The sequence below is a fragment of the Phyllostomus hastatus genome, unplaced genomic scaffold, assembly GCF_019186645.2.
Source record: "Phyllostomus hastatus isolate PE091 unplaced genomic scaffold, TTU_PhHast_1.1 phas_contig_80, whole genome shotgun sequence".
Taxonomy (NCBI): Eukaryota; Metazoa; Chordata; class Mammalia; order Chiroptera; family Phyllostomidae; genus Phyllostomus; species Phyllostomus hastatus.
Window position 1 is genome coordinate 42228805 of NW_025333960.1, and position 22089 is coordinate 42250893.

Below are 22089 nucleotides of genomic sequence, written 5' to 3' on the forward strand. Positions count from 1 at the left end.
GCACATTCTGAGGCTCAGCCTCTTGGGTTTCCTCAATTCACCATGACAACAAAAAATAACCAATATTCCAATACTCATCTTTGTGTCTAATTTTCCAAGAAAACTTTTTTTTCTAAATTATATTATTAGTAGTAGAAAATATTAGGTATTCAGAAAAATTTTACTGGCTACATAGCTCAGTTGGTTAGTGCATCCTCCCAATATGCCAAGGTTGCAGGTTCCATCCTGGTCAGGGCACAGACAGGAATCAACCAATGAATGGATAAAGTAGTGGAACAACAGGTAGATGTCTCTTTCTCTCTTTCTTTCTCTCTCTCTCTCCCCCCCATACCTATCTCTATCTCTTTATTTCTCTCTCCCCTTCCCTTCCTCTCTTTCTCAAATTCTCTCCCTCTAAAAATCGATCAATCACTAATTATTTTTTAAAGTATTATAAAAATTAATATTTCGGGCTGGTGCTGTTTCCTTAAGGCAAGAGGAAGAGCAGTTGTGTTGCCGTTACTGCCGGATTACAACGGCTGTTGATAGCAGGACCACATCGCTTTGTCCTCAAGTGTCTTCAAAGTCCAGCGGCATCAGCTCTTCCTCAGAGTCTCAGACTCTCATCTGTTATACTCGCTCATGCCAAGGACTTCCAGATATTAGAGTTATTCCTTATCATGTATGTTCTGCCTAGAAAAGGGGGCATTCATCTCTAGCTTCCTTCTTATCTACCAAAGTCACCTTGCGGGTGCAGAGATGGTATCTGCTTTAGGCAGACTTTTGTGCTGTGATTCAGAGAAATGAACACATGTACCTCTTAACCTGCTTTCCTTTTTGGGAAATTACCATAGTTAATCCTCCTCTCCAAGCAAATGGAAAATGCCAGCAAATTTCTATAACAAAAAAAGTAAAATAGAAAACTATAATTGAATCAAACTTTTAATGTAACTAAAACCTACTAACAGAATTCAGGGAAAAAAGAATATACTATATATGGTACAGTGCATATTAATTATGTAATGAAAAATAAAATACTATATTTTAGAGAATTTTTTTTATTTGCAAATATTTTCACCAGCATACTGATTACAACTACGTTCATGTGTTAAGGAAACAGGACAAGAATCATCTCCCCTGAGGGGGGACAGGTACCTTGCACAGACACAGTGACACTTCAGGGGCGAGGAGCTGCATGGGGACAAGAGTAATTAAGTGATCTGCCCAAGCTCATCAGCAAGGAAAGCAGTAAGGCGGAGTGAAGCGAGGGAAGCATTGAGTTAGGCCTGTCTCTAGGTTCAAGTCCCAACCCTACCACCCTCTAGTTGCGTGACTTTAGAGTAGTTACATTTCTCAGTAAGTCTCCGTTTTGTCAGGTGCAAAAGGAGGATTGTTGCAGAGTTGTTGTGAAAACAGAGAATGCACTATAGAAACTGCAGTAAATGGAACTATAATTGAAAAATAAGATAAATAAAAATTTAAAAAATTAAATTAAAAAATGTAAAATTCTGGATAGTTGTCATATCTATATCCCAGCATATCCCCCAATAAACATACTTCAGTGAATAAAACCCCCACAAACCTACTTGGTAAATGGCACTGAGGAAGGGTTTGGCAGGTAGAACTGGCAACTTGGGGCTTTATGTTCGGCAGTCTTTCTATTCTACCATACTTCAAGAATCAAAAACATTTTCTAGAGAAAATGAATGAAATTACCAAAACCTACAAAGGATACACCTTGACTCCCTCTGTCCCAAAGCGTTTACCGAGGGAATGTCTACGAACGTTCAGAGCGAGGTACTGATGGGCCCTGGAAGGGTCCCGGCCGTGCAGGGGTCCAGCGTTGCTGACTGTGCAGGCCACGCGAAGTCAGAGTACAGCCAGCGCAGGTGCAGCTGCCACTAGCATCAGACTCATCTATTTCCGTGGGCTCTTGTGATGCCAAGTCAGGCAGGCAAAGCTTCCAGGAAGAAGACCTAGATGGGTGGTCCCTGAAATTAAGAAACACTGAAATTCCACAAAGAGCAACTATAAATAAATAAGGACAACTTGGCCTCTAGACATCTTCTGCTATGTACTGCAGTTTCTATTAATTTTACCAGCTCTGGGGCACCCTGCCCCATGTTCAAACATCTCCAAAGCAGGCATTGCTTATAACCAACCTCTTGTTCTCTGTTTTGTGGGAAATTTCTTTTCTCCAGGGCTGCCTTTGAACTGATGAGTCAAGCAATCACCTAGTATTATAGCAATCCTACAAGTGTGTTCTGAAATGTGTAACACATACGAACAACAAAATCAGAGCTTTTCTCTGCAAGGATGTAGTCAGTGTGTGGTTGTCTCTGGAAGAGAAAGAAGCTACTAGAAATTCCTGAAAAGCAATTGAAAATGCTGAAGTTCTGTTCTACATTTGAAAAAAATCATTCAACAACAGCATTAGATTTAAAAACTTATGATAGTCAAAAGATAAACCAGTATAAATATGTTTAAAATTAAGGCAATATATTCATTACAACATGGTTTGGATTTGACATTTAAACTATCAAACTTATTTTTAGAGGTGTTTAATAATTCATACCATCTCTCATCCTGAAAATAGTTGAAATATGTCTCTCTCTTGCTGTCTCTCTGATAGCCTGTATGACCCCCAGAGTTTGATGATTTTCCATTTCTTTGTTTCTTTTTCTTTTTTTTTGAACTCTTCTTTGCTTGTGAAAATTACTCGATAATATGCTCTATTAGAATATTTCAACTGCTTCCCTTTTATAGTTTCTCCTGTTTGTCAATTTCTGAGGCTTAGCGTCTGTACTGACACCTGCTAAGGTGTTTTTGGAATAATCTGGCATGATTCATGCTTTATTCTTGGTCTTAAAAAAAATGAAAGAAATTAAATCCCCAAACCAACCCACCGTCTTATGCAGCTATTACTTTCTGTGAGCCTAGGTCGTTTTCAGAGCCACCTACCCTTTCAGGTCGCACAGGTCCCAAGGCCACCGTTTCACTGCAGCCTTTGTGTCAGTGACAGCTGCTTACCCTCACAGTCACCATCAAACAAATGGGTACATCCTGATGGCCTCTGTGCTTCTGCATGCATTTGGGAAAATGTGTGCAGTATTAGTCTAAATTCTTAAGTGATGTTCATCCTCTAATTTCTTTGAGGAAGACAACACACATGCTAGCACTTAGGGGAAAAGGTTAAAAAAAAAGCACATTGGCATATGCATCTTGCATTGTGATTAGTGAGAGGATTTCACATCAAAGAGTTAATATCTATTCTCTTGAGCATTTGTTCAATGTTTTTGTCTGTTTGTTTTTCCAAATTATGGAAAGTGGATAGATCACATTTTAACTTTCACCAAGATTAGTTCTCGAACTTGACCCATTGTTACAAATAGTTCTGTGCAGTGAGTGTTCACAGCACAAAACAATATTAACTCTAATTTGGATTTGAATGATTTTACCTGCATAAGGCAATGGCATCTTTAAGGCATATGCTGGGAGCTGAATTTTCTGTTCAGGTCCTGCTCAATGGGGAGACAACAGCTGAGAAATGTGCATCAGCATTGATTGAAGGGTGTGTGTGGGGGGAAGCCTTTCTTTCAAATGAGTAATTCAGTGAAGGTTAAGGGAAGAAGTTTCTTGCCCAAGGGATGGTGGGAGTGAGAAGAATTGTTTATAAATTCTGTCCTATTCTTTTGCCTTTTTTCTGAAGGCCACCTTTCCAAACCTGGAGACAAACTGTCAGGGGTGATTGAGATGTAACTCACATAACATAAAAATTCACCTTTGTAAAGTGTACTAGTCAGTAGTTTGTAGCATACTCACAAAGCTGTGCAACCACCACTGCTGTCTGAATGCAGACTATTTTCATCACCCCGAACAGAAACACTATGCACACGAGCAACCACACCTTTCCTACCATCTCTCCAGCCCCTGTTCCACTAATCTGTGCTTTGGTGTCTCTACGGATAATGCTTTAATGGACACTTCATAAAAAGAGCATTGTAGGTATTTTTGAGATAATTAAAGATTCACAAAGCATTATAAGAAATAGTGCTCAGCGGTCCTTCCCATCCTTAACCAGTTTCCTCCAATGGTGAGATCTTGCATCGCTGGTTCATAACCAGAACAGTGACAGATAACAGCCACTGACCTTATTCAGATTTCCCCGGTTTTACTTGTGCATGTGCAAGTGCATGTCTGTATTTAATTCTAAACAATTTGGTCACATGTTGGTGTATGTATCCATCACCCAATCAAGATGCGGGAGATCCTTGAGTACCTGCGTTGCTCTTTGCTGACCTTTCATCATTCCTAATCATGATGACTATTAATTTTTTTTCCATTTCCAAAATGTTGTTATTTCAAAAATATTACATAGATGGAATCAACCAGTATTTAATCTTTGAAATGGACTTTTTCTACTTAGCATATTTCCCTGGAGATCATTCAAGCGGTTGTTCAGTAGTCCAACCCTTTTTTAAATTTTTTTGCTGAGCCATATTCCACATTTGTTTAACCATTTACCCACTGCTAAGGTGTTTTTGGAATAATCTGGCATGATTCATGCTTTATTCTTGGTCTTAAAAAAATGAAAGAAATTAAATCCCCCAAACCAACCCACCATCTTATTCAGCTATTACTTTCCGTGAGCCTAGGTCGTTTTCAGAGCCACCTACCCTTTCAGCTCACACAGGTCCCAAGGCCACCGTTTCACTGCAGCCTTTGTGTCGGTGACATAGCTGCTTACTCTCACAGTCACCATCAAATGAATGGGTACATCCTGATGGCCTCTTTGCATAGTAATTGCATGTACATTTTGTAAGAAATTGCCAAACCGTTTTCCAGTGTGGCTGTATCCTGTTAAATTCTCATTAGCAATGTATGAGCATCTTCTCTAGCATTCTGTATTGTCACTGTTTTCTTATTTTAGCCATTTTGATAGGTCTATAGGGATTATGTGGCTTTTGTGGCTGGCTTTTTTTACTTAACATATTTCATGGTTCATCTACATTGTAGTATGTATTGCATTGTATTTTTTATTGCCACATAATGTTCTCTTGTATGGATAGACCACATTTTGTTTATCCATTCATGAACTAATGGAAGACTATGTTTAATCCTGAGAAAAATGCTTTCTGATTTCTTCATCTTAAAATACTCTTTGAAGTTTAGCTCCTATTTTTAAGGTACCAAGCACTGTGTTAGGTGCTTTGTATATAGTCTCTCATATAAGTTCCATGACAGCCGTAGGATCCCAGTCATGATGGGCAAACCGGAAACTCACATATTAAATCAAGTTTATTGAAAAATAACAAATCTATCAGGAAGATTTATTTAACTTGCCTAAGTTATTTTTAAAAGTAAAAATTTATTACCTCCAATTTTCTACAGACCCCACTATGGTATGTGCTTCCCCGCCTCCCATTAGATTAATTTAGGTATCTGGCCTCAAGAGGAATTTGAGTTTGCCAGATCTAACTTTCTAAGTCATCTTACAGTAAAGAGATTAAGATGTATTCATTCACTGCACAAATATTTGTTGAGAGCCTAATATGCATTAGGCTTACAGTAGATGCTGTGATTCAAAAAGGCTAATTAACTTAGCCAAGGTCACAAATTCAGTAAAAGCAATGATTAAATACATTGCAAACTGAAATGGAATTTTATCTTTAATGCTTATTTTCTTTGGAGCGTAATTAAAGCAATCCAGGGAAATAGTTTAAACTTAAGATACTTCATTAGTGACCATTAATGTTTTTTTACACAGTAAAATATTTATTTTGAAAACATAATTTCTACTTAGCTTGTCAAATGCATCCTATTATTTAACTTTGTTGGCAATGAATCCAATAGCCAGGCTACCTGACATCTTGGCTCTCTGTTGTAAGTTTTGTCCAACCTCATTATAAATAGCTGGAACACAGACATTGAGCACAATATATCATTAAGTCACTAATAAACTTGAGTTGCTCTTTTACAAGTTTTCTCCACCCCCCACTGTCGATGAGCAATTTATCTCAAGTGGCAATATGCATACGTTGCCTTTGAAAATGAGGGACATAGCATTATCAGTCACTGCATGAATGCGTTATAGCCAGTTCCATCATGGGAGAGAGCAGATGATTACAATCAATAATCAATCAAAGAACTGGTGACAGTAATCATACATCATCTTCCACTGTGGAAGTTTCATTCAAAGCCTAATATCACAAGATCCAATTTCTGGATATATTGGGCATTTTGCCATTAAGCTGAATCTGCTCCTGGCGGAGGAAGCCTGGAAGGTGGACCACCTACTTGGGCTCTTCCCTCTTTTGGAACAGTTAGAAACTGATCCCAATGCAGAGTGAGAGAAGAAAATTGTTCCCGCTGTTGCCTAAGGCCTTCTAGTCACTGTACCCTATCTCATGCACAGCTAATGCTGCATCGGCTGTACACTTGCAATACATCTCTCTAATCAAGCGGACACGTTTTGTGCGACTGATTTTATAACTAGATGTTGAAAGCATGTTCAGTAAAATATACTGTCCAATAAAAGGCATGGTCTCTATAAAACCAAAATTAATTTGGGAAAATTGTCTGGAAGGTTTATTAGAAAGTGGATGCTTTAAAAAATACTATAACAGTTCTTCAAGTCAGCACAATATAAAAATTCAAAAGCCTTTCTATTTGACATGAAAGGAATGTTTTTGGGGAAAACTGGCACACAGGATTTTCCTAACTCAACCATTTGCTGAGACCCTACTATGCACAAGGACAATATGGATCCCTCTCCTTTAGGACTACAATATCTGGGGTAGGAAAAAAAACACACATCAATGTCTGATTATATAGTACAAAGTGCATAGGGCTGTAACAGTTTCTGCAGGTGCTTTGTGAGCACAGAGGGGGTGATATAAGGGCCTAGGGTTCTGGGCCCTCCATGAAAAAGTGGCTTTTACATGAGGAATTGAAAGAAGTGGGGAGAGGCAAGCACTGAGGTAGGATAGGAGAACAAAAGAGAAAGGCATTTTCTAGCAACTATGTGAAGGTCTGTGTGGGTGGACAGCAGAGAAAGGTGCCGGGGACTTTGGTGGGAGGAAGAATGGTATACGAAAAAGAGGAGAACATGGAGCCACAAAGGTATGCTGAAGCTAGATTATCAAAGGTGAAGAAGTAGACCAACTTGGAACTCCAAGAAGCCCTTCGGGGACTTGCAGTCAAGATGGCAGCATAGGTAAACACAGCTCACCTCCTTTCACAACCATGTCAAAATTATAAGTAAATTACAGAATGACCATCACTCAGGAGTGTCAGAGATTGAGTTGAATGGAAGTCTAACAACTGTGGAATTAAATAAACCACATCCATCCAGAATGGTAGGAGGGACAGGGATGTGGAACGGACTGATCCCACATTTATGTGTGGTGGATTCAGGAGGGATATCTTGGGAGCAAAGAGTTCCAGCCCCACACCAGGCCCTCCAGCCCAGGGTTCCAGTGCCAGGAAGATAAGTCCCCATACCTTCTGGCTACAAAAACCAGCAGGGATTGAGTCAGTGAAAGAAACTTCTGGAGTCTCAGGGCAGTTTCTTATAAGGAATCCACACATAAACTTACTCAGACTTACTTCCTCTGAGCTCCGGCACCAGTGTAGCAGCTTGAAAGGCACCAGTGACACATAGGGAGGAACTAAAGTACCTGGCATCGAGGTGAGAGCTGGCAGACAGCTTTCTCCCAGACAGAAAGGTGGGCAGAGGCCATTGCCCTTTTTAGAGCCTTCTCCCCACTGAGCCACAGAGCTGGCAGGTGGATGCCGTATCTGAGACTCCATCAACCTGGCTAACACTATTGCCCCACCCAGGAGATCCCCTGAGGCTCCATCCCACCCAACTTATAACTGTTAGCAGTGCTTTTCTGTATGAATGGCTGGTCTTGGCTCATACGTCACAACTTCCTAAATCCTTTCAAATCAGCAATAGCTGGCGTCAATGAGCTCCCAGCCCCCATACCTCTTGCTAAGTGGCCTCCGGCCCAGCACTCGCAGCAGCCAGTTTAGAATCACAGCTTGGCTTGCCCTGGGAATCTCTAAGCCCAGCACTAGTAGCAGCCATCTAAAATTGCTCTATAGCTCAGGCAGGGTGGCCCTGGGAAAAACACAGGTTGGGGCTGATCTTGGCCTGCACCACCTGGAAACTCCAGGGCCTTCACACCCAGTGGGTAGCCACAGACCGTATTGGAGCACTACCACCCTGCCCCTGCACAGCTGATCCTCCACAGAGGGTGGAGGTTGGTGGTCAGTGTTCATAGGCAACCAAGGCTCAAATACAAAAGGAAGGTGTACTCATCCCATGTAAAGAGCACACCTCGAGTACCCAGCTTGGGTATGCCACTGGATCCTACAGGATACCTATTATATTAGGCCATGCTGTCAAGACAGGAAATCATAGCAGCTCTACCTAATACATAGAAACAAACACAGAGAGGCTTCCAAAATGATAAGACAAAGGAATATGGCATAAGTGAAAGAACAGATTAAAAGTCTAGAAAAAGAACTAAACAAAATGGAGATAAGCAATCTATCAGATGCAAAGTTCAAAACGCTGGTTATAAGTATGCTCAAGGAACTTAGTGAGGACCTCAGCAGCATAAAAAAGATCCAGTCAGAAATGAAGTATTCACTAATTGAAATAAATAATTTACAGGGAAACAATAGGGTTAATGAAGCTGAGAATCAAACCAATGATTTGGAACATAAGGCAGCAGAAATCAACCAATCAGAGCAATAAGAAGAAAAAAAAATCCCCCCCAAAAGTGAAAACAATATAAGCAGGCTCTGGAACAACTTCAAGGGTTCCAGCACTCGCATCATAGGGGTACCAGAAGGAGAAGAGAGGAAGAGCAAGACATTATAAATCTATTTGAAAAAATAATGAAAGAAAACTTTCCTAATTTGGTGAAGAAATTAGATATGCAAGTCCAGAAAGCACAGAGAGTCCCAAACAAGGTGGATGCAAAAAGGCTACTCCAAAGCACATCATGATTAAAATGCTGAAGATTGAAGATTAAGAGAGAATCTTAAAAGCAGCAAGGGAGAAGCAATTAGTTACCTACAGGGGAGTTCCCATAAGACTGTCAGCTGATTTCTCAAAAGAAACTTTGCAGGCTAGAAAGGACAGACAAGAAGTATTCAAAGTCATGAAGAAGAGGGACGTATAGCCAGGATTGTTCTACCCAGCAAAGATATTTAGAATTTAAGTAGATAAAGACCTTTCCAGACAAGAAAAAACTAAAGGAGTTCATCATCGCCAAACCATTATTATATAAAATGTTAAAGGGAAACTTATTTGAGAAAAAGATGATCAAAACTATGAACAATTAAATGGCAATAAATACATGTCTATCAACAGCTGAATCTAAAAAACAAACTAAGCAAACAAGAACAGAGACAGAATCATGGATACGGAGAACATTTTGATGGTTGCCAGATGAGATGGGGGTATAGGGAAATGAGTGAGGAGGTGAGAGCATTAAGAAGTACAAACAGGTAGCTACAGAATAGCCATGGTTATGTAACATACAGTGTAGGAAATGGAGTAGTCAAAGAACTTACACATATGATTATGGATATGAACAATGGTGTGTGGATTGCCTGAGGGAGTGGGGGGAGCTGGGTGGGTGGAGGGAGACAAAGGGGGAAAAATTGGAACAACTGTAATATCATAATCAATAGAATAAAATTTTAAAAAAGAAGTCCTCCGACCATAAATGTAGAAAAAAGACAAATGAAAGCTGGGGTCAGAGGAGAAAGTAGAAAGCTGTTTCTTCTAAACTTAGGTATTTTACTCAGTATAACTTAACTTCCTCTAAAAAAGGACTTTGTAGAGATGTGCACTTCCCCAGATGGTCTTCTCTTACCTATCCATGGGGAATTTTTTAATAGGGAGCAGGACACTCTTTTATCAATAGAAGGATTTTCAGTAAAGCTCACAGTATCATATTAAAACTTGAACATTCCTTGCAAGAAGGTGGCTTCCACTCCAGATCTCCCACAGAGCTCCCAGTCTTCAAAAAAGGCCAAAGGGAAGTTGTCATGTTTGATTTAACCACACATCTAATTCCTCTTCAAAAATGAGTTTGGAAAGACCCCAAATTCTATCCACCCCTAGGATGTGCCCTCTTTCTTTCATGCTAGAATGCCTTTTATCTTGTACTGATTTTGTTTGTATCTGAAGGATCATTTCAATGTTGTGTTAAAAAAAACAAAACTTAATTCCTGAGAAAACTCCTAGACCTCTTTTCAGAGAAGTTTGCAGCTTTTAAAAAGGTCTCTTCTTTAAAATTCTGTATTGCCGACAAGCAGGCTCTCTCAGAGAACCAGGTTTGATTATTACCTTCTTCATGTGTGGTTTAGACTCAGTGCAGTGCCTCTCTGATTTTAATCATCCTAAGGTGATAGCAGCTGTCAATAAGAGGGTGCGAGGAGCCCGTGCCATTCGAGTGTGAGGTTATTGGATTTGGTTCATTTTCTAGTGGAGAGTTTAATCAGGAGCTCTGAGTTTTCTTCATTTGAGTTTCTTCCCCAGGTCCATATCTTATCAGGGGGGGAAACCATCTTCAGTCTAGCGGACAAACACCAACTGGAAGCAATAAGTTACTGTGATTTTGCTTCAGGAAATAAAGAAATAAATGCAGTGATAAGTAAATAAATAGATGAAGTCATACTTAAAACTGTCCTTATGATATATTTAGACATGGGTTGCAAAAACATAAACAAGCAACTCTTGGGTGGGATTATGAAATTATTAGCTTTCAAAGGTTCTAAAATTAGGCTGTGATGGGGTGGGTTTTTGGAAATTAGCTTTTTCAAAATGATGTTTTCCATTCACTGTTAGAAAGTAAACACAGCTACTGTTGAGGCTGCTGCCTGGAGGCAAATACACAGCTGAATGCTTCTTCCTGGATATAAATATCTCCCAGGGTTTCTAACTCAGAGACATAAAATTATAGTCTGGAGGAGGCAGCTACTGTCCCCAGCATGGATGCACTTTTAGACCTCCTATAGCCATCTCGTCTACCAAAATAATACTTGTCTGGGGAAAAAAGGAGGAAATGACACAACCAGAACAAAGATGTAGATTCTTAAAGACAATTTCACTCTTGAGAACTGTAATTATGCCTCATGTTAGCCATCTAAAGGCAGTCAGGGGGTCTCCCTATGTTTGTAACCCCCCTCCCATCTGCCTCGGTATCCCATTTTGCATTTCTGATGAAGTATGGCTGTTACCCACAAGTACTAGAATTGTCCGTCTCCTGCCCATCATTGAAGGAGTACCCTTTATATTGTCTTCCAAAAATCTAAATCTTATACTTGTCTCCAGGCTCTTGCTATCGCCACCTGACTGAGCTTTCTAGCCTGGATTTAACCTGTTTCTGAATCATCCCCAGGAGGATCTTCCTAAAACAGAGCTATACATTTTCTTTCCACACTCAAACAGTGGTTGGATCTGGTCGCGCATCCTCTATCCCCAGCACAGCCTCCAACCTCCACAACTGGATCTCAGCCTACCTCTCAGGTCTGCCTCTCTGGTCTGCTCTCCCAGCAGCCTCTGCTGCTTACCCTCAGCTCCCATCCCAGTTTGTAAGGCCCTGAAATCCAATAATTTCCTAATTTCCTGCTGCCTTTCTGTTTTGTTCACATTACTGGGTCAATCCGAGTAATTTTTTTCATTTGTTATATTTTTTCAAGTCTTACTGTGATATTCTCCTCTCTCCCACAGCACTTCTTCTTTTCTTTTTACTTTTCTGATCTCATCACATATTAGTTTTACAATAAACAATACTCATGCAAATATATTCACCTTTACAAACACCTATCAAATCTCTCCTAAAGTAACCTGTTTATTTCTTCCTTTTCTCTTCTAGCTATACAAGTATTTTCTCCTCTAGCTATATGAGTATTCTTCTCCTGCTTATTTTTTACTACTCATAAATCCCGCCTTGTACTTTGGTTGGTCTCAGTGTCTCCTTTCATCCCTCCTTCCCTCAGGTTGGGAGGCGCTTCAGGATGCCTCCTGAGTTCTCCGCATCTTTGTGTCTCCAGTGGCCCCTTCAGGAGGCCCAGCTCCCCGGGCACGGTTTGCCAGACTAAGTCTCTAGAGTCCCTTGCCACTATGTCCTGTTCATCTTCATATAATTTTCTCTTTTATAGATTCATATAAGTGTGTCTTTTATTTTAACCTTGACCGTAAATTCCTTCATAGCAGTGGTTACCTGTTCTCCTTTTGTATTTTCCCACAGAGTCTTAAGCAGTATCAGATGCTGAGTAGGTTTTGAATAAAGTGTATTAAATGAATTAATGGATGGATGGATGGATGGATGATGTATGGTGGGTGGCATGGCCTCCACACAAAGGCTGGTAGCTGGCCTGGGGTTGATAGACTCTTGTGTAAAAAGTTTTAAATTAGCTTCTTATTCTGTCAGGTGGAAAAGAGTCTGATTCCAGCAATTATATATTAATTAGTAATTCATGTGTTGAGATTTCTCTAAGTCATGTCTCTGATTCAATATATATTTTGAGTTCTTTCTTTAATCCAAGATTTTGTGGGGTTTAATTTATACTATTATGAACTTGGAACTGTAGGGGGATGTTTTAAGAATTAATAAACCCCTGGTAAAAGTTCCCAGAATACCTAAATGAGATATTCTCCTCAAGACCCAAGAAAAAGTTTAAGAAGAATCCATGAAAAAAAAAACTTGACTCAGTGTTTACTAGTAAAGGTCAGTGGTAAATCCTAGTAATTCCAGTTGAATTGGAATTCCAGAGACTGTATTCACTTCTTTCTGGTTTTATCATATGATGTTTAGTGACATCATGTTGATATAGCAGAAAGATTCCTGTATCACAATTCCAATTTTTTGTTCATTTTCTACAAATGTATACACCAGGGCATTAATGACTCTCTGGATTTTAAAACCATCTTTTTGAAAGGTCCTTCCATTTTAGTGACATCAGAGCATTTGTTATTAAGTTTGGTCACTGTTCTCTTTTTGAAGAAAAGAGTTATTTACAACAATGGTGTATATTTAACTTTGTTCTGTTAGTAAAGGGACATGGGTGTACTTGGACCTGGAACCTACAGTTATGTGGCAATGAGTTGCTAATAAAACATTTATAGAATATTGAAAGATCTTTTAAGAAGAAAATTGTAGGAGTTAATTATTTATGGAAGGCCACAGTCCTTATTGTAATTTTACTTCTTCTGGGGTAGGGCTATTATCACTTTTAATTTCTGTCTTCTTTTAGTGCTGAGCAGAGGGACTTGTTCAACTGAATTCAATCTATAATAATGGCAAAATTTATTCCACAAAGCAAAATAATAACCCATAAAACAAATGCACAGGATAAAAACTGTGGTGGCATTAAAAGAAGCAAAAACTGTGATTCCCTACTACCTTATCCCCTAAGAAGGTGGGGATACACTTAGCAGTTCTGGAGTAGTGCCAGGCAGTGTACAATGAAATTCTGGGGGAAAACTGTGGACCGTATTAGTCATAGAGATTGTTTTATGGCTGAGACCAAACCTGCATCAAGACTGGAAGAAAGTGTAGAATTTGAATTGGTAGAGAGGAAGATGAAATTAACTCCAGAAAGGAGAAAGACGCAAGTAAATCTATAAAGATAAGCAGTAGCCTGGCTCTTTGGGAAGTTCAGGGAGAAGGCCTTCTTGACTGAGAATAACAGGATCAAGTCAAAAGGCAGTGCAAGGTAAGTTCTTTGGAAAGTATTCCTACTGTAAGTATTGAATGCTTACAATACATAGGCATGACCTGATATGGGCAATGAGTCATCTTTCTAGGACTCTAATCTTTAATTATGTGTGATCAGAGGTAATTTCTGACTTACATTGTCCTTTAGAAATTATCTGCAACATATTAGATTTATCTTCCTCCACAGACAATATGATAACAATTTTTGTAGAAAAGCAACCAGGACTGAAGTAGTGCGTGCGTGCGTGCGTGTGTGTGTGTGTGTGTGTGTGTGAAGGAGAACCTCTTCATAACCCAGGGTAGGGGCCTGAGAAGGTATTTGAAAAGAGAGCCTGTGAGTATTTGAGGGAAGAGATTGCTCAGCAAAATCCCGGTGCTTTCCTTTTGGGGAATGAAGTACACAGGAAGAGAAAAATAAAGATGGGGAAAACAGGTAGGATAGTCCTGAGGTTTGGATCACTTTTCAACTACATAAGGATTCTGGAGATAAATTCATCCTGTAGAGAGAAGGGGTGGGGTCTCAGTGCTGCAAGCACAGATTATTGGAAGCAGAGGCAGGTAGGGGTGCCAGGGAGGCCAGAAGACCAGCGATCACCACCTTCTCCGTGATGTGAATCAGTGTCATGCATCCTCTTCCTTTGTTTTCTCATGCACAAAATGAGGTTTAAACTAGTCTTTCTAGGACACCACCAGCCCCATAAATTCTCCAAATTGAATTGCTTTATTAAATTAAACATTTCATTCTGATTTCATCTTTTTTATGAGTCACGTTAGCCTCATTTCCACAATGGAGTTATCAGAAAACACTGGTTGAATTGAATTGGTCTCTATGCCACGGTCTCTCGTGCTTTTTATTAAGGACACTATTGTTGTTCAAAAGGTGGATGGCAAAGATGGAAGTGGCACCTACTCTCTCACATCGAAGTATGATATAAGGGATGGTTGAGTTTCAGGGCTTCCAAAAAACCTAGAGTAGAACCCAGGAATGAGTTGTAGAAAAGGGGAGTATTTATGTGGCCTTCATGCTGTTGACTTCAGAATCTGCTTAGGCTTGTTAGAGATCTTTTCAACCATCCTGTATATATCTTTCATCTGTTATCTCACCCCAAATATTCTTAATTTTATTGCACTTTCAGTCTATAACCTCTTTTTCCTTTCTGAGAGAGAGACAAAGTGCTGATGGTCACAAAATGAAGAAAAATATTGCATAAAGTATGAACAAGAGCCAGCTTAAACCCTAATCTTGTTTATATCTAAAAATGTCCTCTGACCACTATCACATATTCATTCATATTTGAACTCTGCTCTGTAATTTATGATTGGATTTTTATTAAAGTTTCACTAGCACATATTTAAGGAAAATTAAACTGCTGTCATACTTCTATCATCAATCAGGATGTCTCTTTGGAGATTCTTGTCAGATTTTTTTGTTTTGTTATAAGGTAAACTTTGGTGCTTTTATTTTTTTTATATTGATTATCTGTCATGAGTTTGGCACCAACTTGAGTTTGCATGTTCCCTGGAAAGTCTTCTTTTTCATACTCGTGTTTTGTAAGCTGCTGGCTGACTTGCCTTACGGTTGAGACCTACAAGGAGAGGTAAAGTACACTTTGCTAGGAAAAGGTATTAATGAAAATTATTGAGTGGAGATCCTAGAAAGTCAGCCCAAGATTGGAGCTGGTATCATGTTCTTCTAGAAAGTTTGTGGACAGCAGAAAGTTGGAAGCCACAACCCACTCTCGAGCAGCGTCGTATTGTCCTCAATGCCCTTCCAAAGGCATTATCTCATTTGGTCCACATGGTCGCCCAGTGCGCCAAGGAGAGCAGATGGCAGTGTCTCTACTTTATGGATGAGAATATGGCAGCTTCTTGTCTTGATGAGACTCACCCCGATAACATTGCACACAAGGGGTGGAGTCAAAGAGGGAGGTAGACCTTAATATTTCCAGTGCAGTGTTCTTCCTGCCACTCTTGGCCACCGTGCTCATAATTTAACCGTGTTCAATAGCCATATGGTCTTCCCCTTCTGCTCTATCAAGCAACAGCAAGTGAGTTCAGAACTGTGAAGACGGTTTTAATTATATCTTCTCATTACCCTCAATACTGTTGATGATTCTTTCTAGTGCCAAAAAAAAAAATCTCTGGGTGGATTAAAAACCTTAACCTTCATATTCTACAATGAAATCAGATAGCTTTCATAATCTCAACAGAAAAAATTTAATTCTATTCTCATATCCTGTATGTTCTATTACCTTTGGAAAATCATTTTGTCTTTGTGTGCTTATTCTTAGAACTGGAGAATGAAGGGCATGAACAGACAAACACAAGTGTGCTTTCTAACTTCAGTATTTAATGTGGTTTGGACCTGAGTTTTGCTCTGTTTGTGGGGAAGAATGGAGAACTTCCTTTGGTCTTAAGCTTTGCTAAGTAGCCAGGATGTGGTCTTTCATCCTTGGTATTCTTGTTATATATTGTCAGTGGCTCTCAAACCAGTGTGATCTAGCCATTCTCTACTTTTGTTTTTTATAAATAAGCCAGTGGCTCAGGTACGCAGATTCTCTGAGAAGCTCTGAGTATGGCACCTAAATATGAGGGGATAGTTTAAAGTCTTTTGCTTCTAAAAAGGACATTTTATTATTATAGAACTGAAAATTTACATTTATTGTAATATCACCCTTATGCTTCAAATACAGACACTAGGATCTGTATCACAATGGTCAAGTAGCTCCTGAAGTAAAAAAAATCTAATAATATGTATAGTTTCACTATAGAATAACCCAGCTCTTGTCTTAGATGATACCTCTGAATCTGAAAAACTTTAAAAATGTTTAATAGCATTTATTCAAAGGTAGTGAAAGAATAAATAGATTTAAGCATTTAACAAGGACATGGCTAGAGTGCATGCTATATGCTCATTTTAAGCTTTGAATAAATTGAAAACTTGAATTAAATGTTAGCCACAATAAGTAAAGCACAGAACAAAAGTATCTAACAATAAATATGGGGGATCACTTATGCGGTGGTGCCACAGATATTGTAGAATTTCTGCTTATAAAATATGATCACACATCCTAATCGATCAAGGGAGCAAGAGGTTATATTTTCAAACTCTTGTCTAAGAGACCAAAGAAAACCGAAGAGCATCCAGAAAGATTTCAGATGCAACGGGAGAGTGAGCTGCAGGCATTGTGACTGTTCATCCTGCAGAACTAACAGGGAGGGATGGTAAATACCGATGAATGTCTGCACTTGTGCCGGAGAGAGTTGGGCTCAGCACCCCCTCTAGTTCCAGGAGTTCAATCTAGTTTAAGAAGAAGATAAAAAGGACAGATTTCACCTCAGCGTAAGAAGGAATAGTTTATTGGTCAGGTCTTTCAAACACACTAAGAAGAAGCAGGGGAGATCAAGTAGAGGCTGGATAGAATAGTTCAGGGCAGTCTTGCCCAACAGAAATACAATGCAAAGAGAGAAGTGTACAGGTTTTAATATTCTAGCATCCATTTTTTAAAAAACTAGAAGTGACTGGTAGCATTAATTGCATTCAGTATTCTAGTCAACCCAGTGTACTCAAAATATCATTTTAACATAACATCAGTATGAAATCATTAATAGTAAATTTTACCTTTTTTTCCTTCTAATTCTTTAAAATATAGGGTGCATTTTACACTTACAGCTTACCTCAGTTTGAACCAGCATTTCTAATAATTCTCAGCAGCAATCTGTGACTCATCCCCGCTGTGTCAGGCCGTGCAGTTTTAGAGTAACAGCCCTCAAACCTTGAATTGCTATCATTCAATAAAGCATTCTTATGTGAATAGCAAGGGGGAAGAATGGGGACCGTTTTCCAAGCAAAGGCACTCTGAGGTCTTGGGCACAGGTTTAGGCCAATAGGATAGGCACTCAGCCCTGGGGACTTTGGATGAGAGAGGAAGAGAAACGGATCACAGACGACCATTAGCCCACACAGCGGGCTAACTTGTGCAGCCCCCTCTGCACAAGTAAAACACAAAAAGCAGCCCCTTAACCTTGCCCTACACCAGGGCAAAGCTTGAGTGGAGAGCAGAGCTGGATTTCATCCCACCTGGGCCCCTTGGGCAAGGAACACTCCCGAGGAGGCACTTCTGTGGCTGCGCTCCTGTGGCCTGCCTGGGAGCCACCTTCCGCAGTGACTCCATGATTCAGATGGTGTTCATCTTCAGCCATGATTCGGATAATTTATAGGCTACGGGTCCCTCTCAAAATCTGACCAACACCATGAACTTTTTGTCAAGGCGGAATTGTCAAAGATTCACAGAGTGGCAGTGGTCCGTGAACTACCCTTCAAAGTGTGGGCTCTTCGGGGTCTGTGAACCTATGGTTAATACACCTGCCCACAGTGACAATGGCCCGTATTTCTGATAAAGGCTCTGCTGTTCCAGGGGGCCAAAAAACGGGCGTGGGAGATGCAGAGACATGCGTATCTCTCCCTGCCTAAAATAGGCTTTGTGGATATGAATTGAAAGTTACCCGTTTACCTTGTTTATCTTGCCAAGTCATTATTTTCTCTCTCAAGCGTTTAAGGATTTTTCTCCTGCTGTCACTGGCTGTCCCTGAAGTTCTCACCTTGTTGTGCAGGGGGGAAGAGAACTTGGTGATAACTAAATTGAAGCACTGAATGTTTTGACACCAGCCAAGGAACAAGCAGGTCATTTGGTCTATGTTTAATGTCATTGCCATTGGCATTCCAGCCCCGTCTTTCTCCTGTGGCGCCACAAGCCGCTCCTCCCCTGCTGCCTGCTTCCTGTTGTGATAAATGCTCATGATCACGCGGGTCACATCTTATATCAAGAACAAGCGGCTCAGCAGGCTGGGTCTTCGCTGCACTCCCTCAGGTGTCGCGCTCTCTGCCCTCCTGTGCATGTCCAGTTTTCAGATTAGTGCACAGAACGAAAACTTGTGGGGTTTTAGTCTTCTGTGTAAAAAGAAGTCTGCATTCCATCTGGAATATCTATACATATACGCATGTGCATGCGCATACACATATGCACATATACATATACACATACATTTTCACTCTTTTATAAAGGAGTTTTCCCCTTGGATTGACTGAACATTTCCTGCAGAACTTAAGAGGTTGGCAGTAGGTAACAGGTTTCTTTTTCTGCCTGAGTTGTAACCATTATAATCACCCATTAAGCATAATGAAGGGTAGGTCACTGAGAGCGATGCTATGCTGTGTGGTACCTTTCATTTGCCACTCACAGCTCAAGTTGGAGACAGAACAATTAAGAACTGTTTTAAGAATGCTTCGCTGTTCAGAGATGTGTAATGAGTGAAGAAGGAAAGGAAAAATATCCTGGGAGACCGACAGCCCATCCAGTCTGCAGGGAAGATGAGATGCTCCATTAGACTGTGGAAGCACGGACCTTTTTCAGTCGGGGTCATTTTTACACCTCGAGGAGGAGGAGCTTTGGGGGATTTCTTTGATCAGGGTCTGTGAGATACTGAGTCAGGCTTGGGAGCTGCTCCCTGGGGAAGAGCCCAGAGGGCAAGGCCTGAGCTCGCCTGTGTACACTCCAGGACGGCGGCCAGGGCCAGGGGGAGAGGCGCTGCCGAAGGGAGGGGCTTCTTACTGCCCCGGCAGTGACGCACTTTCCTGCGGCGCTGCCCAGAGGCTGGCGACACACACATTGGTTGGTCACATCCATGTGCATGAGGCGATGACAGTGTGATTTTTGTAACTGAGGCATAGCTGACATACTACATTAGTCTCAGGTGTACAACATAATTCAGTATGTGCATATATTGGGAAATAATTACCAAATAAGACTAGTTGACATACATCACCACACAATTACAGATTCTTTTTTTTGTGGTAAGAACTTTTAATATCTACTCTTTTAGCAATTTCCAAATGTACAATGCAGTATTATTAATTATAGTCTGAATGCTATATGTTACATCTCCGTGACTTGTTTTATAACTGGAAATTTGTACCTTTTGGCCACCTTTACCCATTTTGCCTGCCCACCCAAGCCCCTGGCTCTGGCAACCACCGATCTGTCTTCTGTATCTATGAACTTGCGTTTTCTTTTTTTTTTTCAGATTCTATGTTTAAGTAAGTTCATGCAGTATTTTTATTTTTTTTGTCTTGCTTGTTTCCCTTTTAGTGTAATTCCCTCGTGGTCCATCCCTGTTGCCCCAAATGGCAGTATTTCCTTATTTTCTGTGACTGAATAATGTCCCATTGTGTGTATAAGCATATATACGTATACGTGTGTGCATGTACAGATGTGTGTACGTGTGTGTACACACACACCACATTTCTTTATTCATTCATCCATCCATGAACACTTAGGTCTTTCTCATGTCTTAGCTATTATAATAAATAATACTGCAGCAAAATAGCTTTTCAAGTTAGTATTTTTATTTTCTTTGGAGAGATATCCAGAAGTGGAACTGAGGGGTGGGGGGGGGGGTCCTATGGTAGTTCTCTTTCACTGTGGCCTTGTTTAATGATGCTGACAACCTCAAGCCACCTCAGTTCCTCCATGGGTGGCCTCCTAGTACTTTTGTTATAGGATAAACCATGTACAAGTTTCAGTGTCATCATTAGGAAGGTTAATCTGTTGGAAAATATTTAGTGAACATTGAAAAACATAGTTTCCTCATACCTGATAAATGGTATAAGTTACATATACAGACAGAGGGATCGGGAATTTACTACAGGTTATTATAAGATGAGTCATTTTGGAAGAGGACATTTTTTTTATTTCCCCCTCTAACTAGCTCTATAGGAAGATAATTGACATCTTGAGAGCAGGGGTCATTGGTTTCCTAACTTTGCATTTTACCAGTGAACTCCATGTGCCCCCACCGATGAGTGTTGAGTTCAGGAGTAGAATAAACTGTTTGTTTTATTTAAACATCTGTACTTGTTTGATAGTTTCTAACTCCAAGGCCACTTATAACAAACCTTTTATAATTTTATATTCTATTAGATGCAGTCAGAAAGAATTAAGTAAGTTATCATCCCATGCCTGTCCTTTGCTTGTCAAATAAGCATGTTTATGTAGCATGTCTATGCCAAATACTGTATTAGGTCCTATGAAGACTTTCTAAGAAAGCAAAAAGGAATGATTCCTACCTTACCAGGGCTTGCATTGGAGTTGGAAGGCTGATTTTCCAAATGCATGCACAAGAGATGTCACCAGGAGCTTGCAAAACTCTGAATGAATACAAATAAAATCATGTCAAGAAAATATGCGGCAGATCCATAGTTAAAACAGAAGACAGGAGTGGTGCTGGTCAGCAAGTGTGGGGTTTGTTAGGGCTGGACTTCATCTACAGGAACCAATTGGGAGAGGAGAGAGATCAGAGCCGTGGGAGGAGTTAACACTGCATTTGTGGAGAGCAAGTCCCGAGTGCCAGCCGGCCAGAGCCAATGCAGTGGATCTCCCTGCTGTTTCGGACAACGCCTGACAGTTCTTGGTTGTGGACCCTTTCAGAACCATGCCCGCCCTCCAGCCACGGTCTCAGGACGATAAGAAGTTAACACTGCACAGAGCATAAGAGTCACCTGTGCCGGCTATCTCATTTTGCAGATAGAGAAATTGAGGCCCAGAAAACGAAAGTAACTTGTTCTTGCTAATAAAAACAAAACAAACCCACCTTGTCAATTAGGAAACAGGGAACAGGAACCAAGGATCTTGAAACTTTGTCTGTAGCTTAGACTCTACCTTGCTATTATTTTGTTTTTCAATTGACACTTGGGCTGTTCCTTGGCCAGTTCTCACGCTTCATGAACCTATAAAGCAGATGGGAACTGCTTGTAGCTTGGGGAAAGAAAGCCAAAGAAAATTTGTTTCTACCAAATGGTTCACAATGGATCCCGTTTAGATGTCTGACAGCATCTGGGCAGCTAATGGAGAGACACTTACAGCTCAGCTGGACCTTCCAGGTCAGTGAATTGAAAAGTCCGTGTCATCTGGGGTCAGATGATTTGGTTTAAGATACAAACTAGGTTGCCTGGTGTGAGTCATTTGGTTACTTGAAGGTTTCCCGTCAGTAAGATACTCAAATAAACTTAGAATCCCTGTGAAATAATAATAGTAATAATAAAATGTCATTTCATGTATGCAGAAGTAGCCGTATTTCAAGTTCTAATTGCAGATACAGACTGATTTTCAGTTCTCTCTTGGCCAAATTGCCGAGCTCCATTAGTACTGGCACCAGTGCTTCAACATGTAGTGTTGTTTTTTGTTGGGACTTTTTTATACCTGATCTTGTAAGTGACAATGTCACCACCCTGCCTTACCTGTGGAATTTTTGCAAATTGGGAAGGGAAGGAAAAGAAGATGCTCAGAGATTGCTGCTAGATATA